At 38.1% G+C, this 8862-nt stretch overlaps 1 pseudogene; it reads right to left on the bottom strand.

The window, feature by feature from the left end:
* Nucleotides 1-7306: 7306 nt before the first annotated feature.
* LOC122137395 lies at nucleotides 7307-7968 on the bottom strand (annotated as a pseudogene).
* Nucleotides 7969-8862: the final 894 nt, after the last annotated feature.

An 8862-nucleotide genomic window follows, 5' to 3' on the forward strand; every position in this document is an offset into this window, starting at 1 on the left:
ACAATTGGCCTGTATCAAGTTGGCTCTGTGTGATTAGCAAATACAGGACATGACTTCAGAACATGTTTCAAGATTTGTCTAAAGTTCTTTATCTAATAATAACATGAAAAAAATGAATTCATATGTTTAGGATTTTCTTGTTTTAAAAAAAAATGGTTGAAAGAATCGAATTCTTTCACATCATGTCATTTTATTCATCCCCACTATACAACAAACTCAGATTTATATATTTTTTTTTTACTTGCACAAGAGACAGAAGAGAAACCACTGTCCATGAGACTGTATTTTGGCATAAATCTCTCTGCAATGGATATTTCTGTCACGTATAAAAAAAAAAAAAAAAAAAAAAACTTAGCATAAACATAGCAGCTTCAAATTTAGCATTCGAGGTACACGAGATGTATAATTTATATAGTTTTAAAAAAAATACATTACTGTATATACCCAAGTCTGTATATCCCCCAAACATTTACCTTGCAGTACAAAAATACATGGTGTAGTTTATAGGTTTTATATCAGCAGCGTGGCAACTATGATCCTATTGGATGGCGTGTTTGCCTCTGCGCCATTTTGATTGGTCCTTCAAATTGTGTCTCAAAATGAATCACAAGTTACTACACGTTAGAGCTGTGAATATTAAATTCCTTAATTCTTGATGTAGGTACAGGACTCTGAAATCGATGGTAAATTATAAAAATCTGAGTTCATCAGGTGGGATTCATTGGCACAGCGATGGGCTGGAGTTCATCAGGTGGGATTGGGCACAGCCAACCTGTCCATGTGGGCCACACATGGGATTTATCGGAGCGTGGGGGTCCAACTGGGCATGGGCTCCGTGGGCACTTTGATGGGCTGAATGTGGGCCCCAGCTTGGATACAGTTTGTAGCAGGCTAGTTAGGGTGCCAATTAAGCGTAAACGTTTCCCGAAGCCTCCATGATGAGACGTTTATAACAGGACTGGATCTGGAAAGCGCCTTTATTTTCTCTTTAGGGTCTCCTTAAAGATTCGACAGCATGAATAAATTAATTAAATATTATGAACTATCAGATGGAATAGTGTGCAAGGCACTCGTTTTATAAAGAAGCAATATTTTAAATATAATATTTATTGTATGATTTGTAAGATTTAAGTTTCCCCGACATAGTCTACTTATAAACAAATTAGGCATTACATGCCACTAGGAGAATGTACAGTAGGGGAGAGCGGGGTATGTTGTCACACTTTTCACACTGTCTAACATTTACTGAACACCATACATCAAAATGGTATAAATCTCATACCAAACGAAAGAAGGAAGTCTTGGGCACATATATGTTTGTATTCGCAACTTCTTTATATCTTATCTCATTACAGAGTTGTAGACTGTTTGAATAGTGACTGTGCACTTGTGACAATTTGTCCCATCGGAGGGGTAAGTTGATTGTCACACACTGGCAGAAGCGGAAATAGGATTGTCACACTAGATTATCTAAAAATAAGAACTTACAACTACTTAATTTTGAATATTGATTTTTAATTTTTATTAACCCCTCAAACCAAACTGGAAATATAAACATCCGTGCCTGGAGAATCTGGAAAAGCGATTATTTCAATCCAAATAATGCACATTTCAATTAAAAGTTGCTTTGGAGACTCTACTTTACTTTTAACTTTGGATTCAAATGTTCTGTAACTTTCACATAAAACGCAGATAACTGATGGAGCAGCTGCAGATAACTTGCTTAACTTAACATGTTTAACCTCTGACAAAACAGATGCCCTGTATGACTAATAGGACTCATCTCCAGAATCTACAATTCTGACACACATAAATTGTGTCCTGGCCTGAGGTGCAAGCATCATGGGCCCAATTGTTGCATTTTACACATTTTACCCAGGTCTCCTTTGGGCTGACTCTTTGAAAATGGCTCTACACAGACGAGGCAGAAGCACTGATGATGACTCTTGCATGATTTTTCTTCTTTTAGCTGCCTTGTTTTTCATAGGTCCAGATTTCTGCTTCCCTTTCTTTTGAAACAGCTTTTTTGCTAGATTAGTAGGCTTATTCTTTCTATTTCTAATTTAGCTGCTTCACTGTTTCGTGTCCAGTAAGTATTGCTGTTTTTTGTGTCGTTTTTCTTCCCTTTGCTGTGGCTGCTTTTTAGGGGCGGCTTTTGGATGTAATGGCGAATGTCCTCTGGGTTGGTAGCCCACTGTCAGCAATAGCATTGCTGGAGTGAGAAGAGTGAGCTGGTGATAGCTGAGGCATAACCCGGGTGTGCTTTCGGCACTGCAGAGTTGCGAGTGGGACCCTGGCACAGACAGGGCGGGGCAGGAAGGGGGGAGTGCCGGTGAGACGGAAGCAAACCTCGTGCTCCACTGGGCAGAGGGCGACAGCATAAATGGTTTTGCGGGACCTGGCAGAAAGTTGTGCTGGAGCCCTGGCACCATTGGGCTGGGCCCTCGGCATGAAATGGTTTGATGCGGCCTGGCAGGCAGAGTTGGTGCTGGAGCCTGGCAGGGCAGAGTTGGGGCTTGGGCCTGCATGGAAGGGTTGGTGCTGGGGCCATGGCAGGCAGGGGAGTTGGGGCTGGAGCCTGGCATGGAAGGGTTGGTGCTGGGGCCTGGCAGGGGCAGAGTTGGTGCTGGAGCCTGGCATGGAAGGGCTGGGGCCTTTGTGACATGGAAGGGTTTTGTGACGACTTGCCCAAAGTCATTGCAGACATACTTGCCCATACTTTACTTGGTCTAATGTGTGTATAAATATCTCAGAGTTAGCCAGCATACACTGTTAGCTAAATAATCAAAAGACACGTTTCCTGTCGGGGGTGGGCGGGGCTCTATTTGTTTGCAAAATATCGTGGGGGGTTTGCGGGAACGGTCACACCTTAACAAAGTTGTATTGCATAATGTAAAGTGATTTTTTTTTACTTTTTAAGCAGAAAAATAAGAAAATTGTGCTAACCTCAGATTACAGTGATCTTGACCACACGTGAACAGGAAGTTGACTATAGAAGAAGAAGTCTGGCTATTTGATTTTTGAGATAGAGCCTCTAGTGTTGGAGTTATGAACAGTGTGACAACTTACCCGTTAACAACTTAACAACCTACCCCTACTCACCCTACAAATTTTAAAAGTTTTAAAGTTTTTAAATACAAATAATGGTTAATTAGAGTAAGCATTTTAATAATTCAGTTGAATGAATGATTCAATGACTTGAGTTTTTTAATAAAAACGAACAAGAATTTTAATAAATCCGTTCATGAATTTTAAGGGTTTTTTTCTTCTTTTTTTCACAAATTTAAAGGTGATTTACACTATTTTACACTATCATCAATGTCCATGTTTGGAACCAAACTACTTTTACCTTATACTTTTGTAACGTACAAAAAAATGTGTTGAAAACGAGGTAGTGTTTTTCCATACCCTCCAAAAAACTCCTCATTTCAGAAACTAATAGCTGAATCTCACAAAATCAAAAGAAAATAAAATAAATAAGTGCATAAAGAAAATGGTGAAATTGCTTTCAGGTGCAAGCAGGACAGTAGTAGTTGATCGTTAGCTGCAACTTTTTGTTGTTTAGTACTTTATTTTATTCCTCAGTCACTAATTACCTTGAATAAAGTGTGCAAGGAATTTTGTAAGTGCAAGGTCTATGCAAAAAGATCATATTATCATTAGTAATGGGGTTTGGAGGAAAGTGATCAGGGCATCCCCTCGCTTTGCCAGACTCGCTGGCCTTGCTGTTTTTGTTCATAATCATTGATTTCCCATTCTCTGTCTTTACCTGATGGTATAATGTTCACACAAACTCATCAACCCCTCACCGAATCAATATTTGCTTGCGTTGTAGGATTAAGTTCACCGTGTTTACGTCTGCCCTACTGACTCCATCTTACTCAGGCAGATTGCCTACTCGACTTTGGACTGGAGTTAGTGGCGTTATACAGCTATCCTGGAATGCAAGGGTGCCATTTCATTAGTATTTGTATTGTGAAACATGGGGTACTTTTGTTGCAGTACCATGTCCGTTATGTATTTACGTAAGAAAGTACTGGTGATTTTGCCATTCAGTGACATTCTCTCGCAAATGCATTGAATAAATGTCACAGTTTAAAAAAGAAAGCATTTAATTAGTGTGTCATTAGCATATTTGAACTGAGTATACCATCCCATATTGATGCTTTTATAAGGGGTAGGTTAGTCGCATAAGTACAGAAATCCTTGTTATAGTTATAGAGCTAAGAGTTAGGTGACATGACAACAAGTAAGGCCTACTACATAACGTTTTTTCCTTTGCGTTTTTTGAAACGTTTTTGAGTAGAGATGACAACACTGACAAATCGATCCCAGTTCATACAGATCCTCAAAAACGACTCAAAACGCTGCATTATGCATTCCAGGCCAGTATTTGGCGCAGGTCTGGTTGTAAAAAATTAGCGCATCCACTGAACACTAAGGCCACGATGTAAAGTTCACTAATTCACAGTTTTATGAATTACACACAGTTGGAAACGGTATTGTCTCCAAAAATTTCATTTAAAATTGAAAATGGCGTTGTAAACGCTTCCTTGGATAGAGTATATCCATAGTTTTCATCATTAAAGCACACTGTAAATGAATACATTAACGGCTATGGTTGGCAAAGAGGTTGAACATGTTCTGAAAGTTTCCAAAAACTTTCAGCCCCTTTGCAACCTTATTAATATTTACATATAAGTGATTATCTCACTATCTCGGTACCCATCTTATCATCAATGCTGCCTTTGGAAAAGATGAAGTTAATGGGATACTTCAATCAAAATTCATCTTCCAAGGTGTTGTAACAGAAGGGGGGGTAAACAAATGGTTGTTGGGACCAAAGTAATGAAAAAAATAAAAATTATGAAAGTCATCAATGAGCACCGTTACCACTTATCTCTTTCAAAATAGCCTCTTTGTGTTCAAGGCAGAAGAAAGAAATTCATAGGCAGCTTGGGAAGAACTTGATGGTGATGAGTCATGACTGAATTTCTATACCATTTTGAGTGAACTATTTGCCTTTAAAGAAAACCAGGCTGCACCCGAATGGAACTTTAAACTAAAAGCAAAGCGGTTGGCACGCACGGGGGGGCAGATGCAAGCATTAAAGCAAAGGGTAGTTAGACAGAGACAAGCCTTCAGCCGTCGAGGAGATGGCACGGATGGCACCAAATGGGAGGGGGAAACAGGAGCTCAGACAGTGTTGGTTTCACTATTATCTGACTACCAGACGATTGGATAATGCACTTATTAATAATAGCACATCATGTTTTCCCTCTGATGATTCCAACAGAAATCCACTCAGCACTGAAATGGTGGTTAGAAGATGCACAGTCATGTTTTATATTTTTTTTTTATTATCATTATTATTATCATTGTGTTTTCTTTTGTGGCAAACCGCTACATGACTCACATTTAAGATACCTGTAGACGAGGAAAAAGAAAGAAAACAGAAATCATGGTAATGAGGTTCATGTTCCGTGGAGTGAATCCCATACAGAAACAGATTTCTGAGGAGGAAAACAAACACTGATAGTAACAGCAAATCTGAAATATATCTCACAGTAGAAGTTGACATGAAGAAAGCACAGAAAGGAAAGTCATTTTGAGGAACAACATTAATCAAGCTACAATGTAATGGTGTCTTCTCTGTTTTTAGTTATTTTGTTGTCTTTTTACGGGATGCGGTGGAGCGTTGGGTTTATTAAAAACCAAATACAAGAATCGCGAGGTCACTAGAGCAACATCCAGAACAGAATTATTTCATGGTAAACATCAAAGCAGACTGTTGGGGGTACAGCTGTACTTCAGCTTAAGTGCAAAATATATAAGAAAAAGAAAAATCATAACAGATTGAAACAATCTAAAGTGTAATACAAATAGAAAAATAATCAGATTAAATTCTTGTCCATTTCTTGTTCATAATAATACATAACATCTACATAGATTTTAAAGTCGAAGCTATGGTATATAAATACATCACCAGCATGCACAACATTGTATTATCCAGAATATTGGAGCTGTAATCGCCCTACATTGAGAAACAGTATAATATGTCAAGTGCATTTCATTCGAATAGAAAAAAAAAGAGAATTAAAAGGCATTTTATGCCAGTGCACTGGTCAAAAAACTTAAATAACTTAACTGAATAACAAAAATAGTCGATGGTACCAGTAATAATATTAATTGAGTGGCATCAAACCAAGTGATTAGGAATTATTTTTAAGTGGTCGTGATTTTTTTTTTCTTCGCGAAGCATTTGGGCATTTTAGTTTTTTTTTTCGGTTCTTTTCGTAACTTTTATTTCTCGCCTGAGCCATCATTTGATTGTTTTATCTATAATATTTAGAACTATTCTTCAGTGCATTAAAATCAAATCTAATTTTTCTCATACATCTGCTGGGTCAGACATCGGGACAATCTTTGGGGGGGGAAAACGCAATCCATATTAAATAATGATAATAATAAGAGCGACTGAAAAAACGTTTTAGCTTTTGACTGAAAGTAAGCAATACATGTACCAGGAAGTCATAACTGTGTTATTTTTGCACACCTAATCAATACATTACTGTAATACAGTAGTTTCGCGGTGGTTCGGTGGTGAGATGCATACCAACGCATGTGCATCATAAATGGCACAGATAACCAGTTCGATGTAAACCACTTTTTAAACATTAGTGGGTGCAGAACTCCTACGAACGCATATATCAGACAAAACACCTAATCGCTTACCAGTGCAGCCTGTTTGCAATATCTACTGCCATGCAGGTATGCACAACATTCAAGTTTTCACTCAACATTTTTTAGTCATTTAAGCCCCCTTGAAAGAGATTAAAGTACTCTTTACCTCTTTCACAATGTAAATTAATATAAGCAGCTCCGCCTTCAGATACGCTACAAGAATCAGTTCCTATGCCGGGCGGTTTAGCTGAACCTTCAGTCATTTCAAACGACTTATGTAATTGACAAGCTTGTGTTGAGTAAACGCCACCGAAAGAGAGGTTTAATTTATTCTTTAAGCTACTTCTAATTTTTTTTCTGGCAGACATACCTATCATTCTTTGTAACTAGCATATTTCTCTCACTTAATGTAATTTTGTGGAAAAATAAAGAAGAAAACTGCATTGCTTTGCAATCAGCAAACGGGCTGACACAGTTCCATCATGCCCCCTTTGTGAATTTTACTTATGTAACTTATACTTTTTTTTGTTTTTCTTTTTGTTGTGCGGAGTAATGCTGCATGTTTATGTTACGGGCTGAGAGGAAAAGGGTCTCAAAGATCTTCTTTCGCCTTCTTTAATGTTTAATTATTGCCTTCATGCCTCCCTCGTCGCCTTGTTGATCGCTTCGTCCAGGGCGCCAAGTTGTCTCGCCAGCAGGAGCTGCATGCGATGAGCGTGGAGTCTTTGTAGGAGTCTCCTGCTCCAGGGTGTTGATTCCGGCGATAAGCTGTCTATTCGAAGCCGTCTTAGCCAGATGGCAGAGCCTGCTCGGGTCGCGTTCTGGATCTCGTAGCAATGCTGAAGCCAGGAGCGAATTAAGGCCAGGAACCCAAGCTGGATGGGAGCGCGAAGGCTGCATGTGCTCTTTGCTGATCTCAGCAGGGCTCCCTCGCTAGGCACTTCTCTGAAGACTCCACCACGGCGAAATATCGCTCTTTTCGCCGGGCCAGCCTCCCGCCAGGTAACGGTAGTAGTCGCCCTTCATCTTCCAAGGTAGAAGACTTTTGCTCTCGCGGCTGGGTGTCGCTGCAGTTTGCCGGTCAGGAAGTTGTTGAGGCTGGAGATGACGCGCCAGGAGGAGCGGCGCACAACCACGTTCTTGTAGGCCACAGACAGCAGGTTCCTCTCCTCGTTGGAAAGAGCCTCATTCAGCTCTGTTACCTGAGAGACGGAGAGGAGGTGGAGACGTTACTTAATCATTCTTTCAAAGTGATAAACAGGCCCAATGATACATGTTCGCCATCCTTGATGAATAAAATGATATCTTTACACTACCTTTTAACCTCACCAAGGCTGCATTTATTTGATTAAAAAAAATGAATAAAAATAGTAATTTTGTGAAATATTTTAACAATTTAAAATACTAATTTAATACATGAATATATTGCAAAATGTAATTTAATTTAATAATATAATGTAATTTCTGTCACATGATCCTTCTGAAATCATTCTAATACACTGTCACATGATCCTTCTGAAATCATTCTAATATGCTGATTTACTGCTCAAGAAACATTTTGATTATTAGTGTTGAAAACCAAGTTTGGATTAAAAAAATATATATATATATATATATATATATATATATTTATCAATATATATATATTATATATTTATTTAACATTGGATGCATTAAATTGTTTAAAAAATGGCAGTGAAGAAATTTGTAATGTTACAAAACATTTCTATTTTAGATTGTTCTGTTAAACTTTGTGTTCATCAAATAATTTATCACTGATTTTACAAAAACATTATGCAACAAAACAGTTTTCACCATCGAAAATAAGAAACATGTATTTAAGCACAAATAATAATTGATAATTTTGCACCAAATCGGAATATTAGACTGATTTCTGAAGAATAATGCTTTGGCATCACAAGATTAATTACTTTATTATTTTACTGTATTTTTAATCAAATAAAAGCATCCATGGTGAGCACTTCAGAAAAATAAAAAATCGTAATTATTCCAAACTTTTGACTGAACTATGCCTTTAAAAAAAAAACCAGTTAAACCCGAAGGGAAACTTTAACTAAAGCAGGTTTGGCACCCCGGGTTTTGGGCAAAAATCCCAAAAAATTTAACAAAGTGTTAGCAGGAAGCCTTCACCTCTAGGAGTTTGGCACGGGATAAAAA

Source organism: Cyprinus carpio, chromosome B5 (genome assembly GCF_018340385.1).
Source record: "Cyprinus carpio isolate SPL01 chromosome B5, ASM1834038v1, whole genome shotgun sequence".
Lineage (NCBI taxonomy): Eukaryota > Metazoa > Chordata > Actinopteri > Cypriniformes > Cyprinidae > Cyprinus > Cyprinus carpio.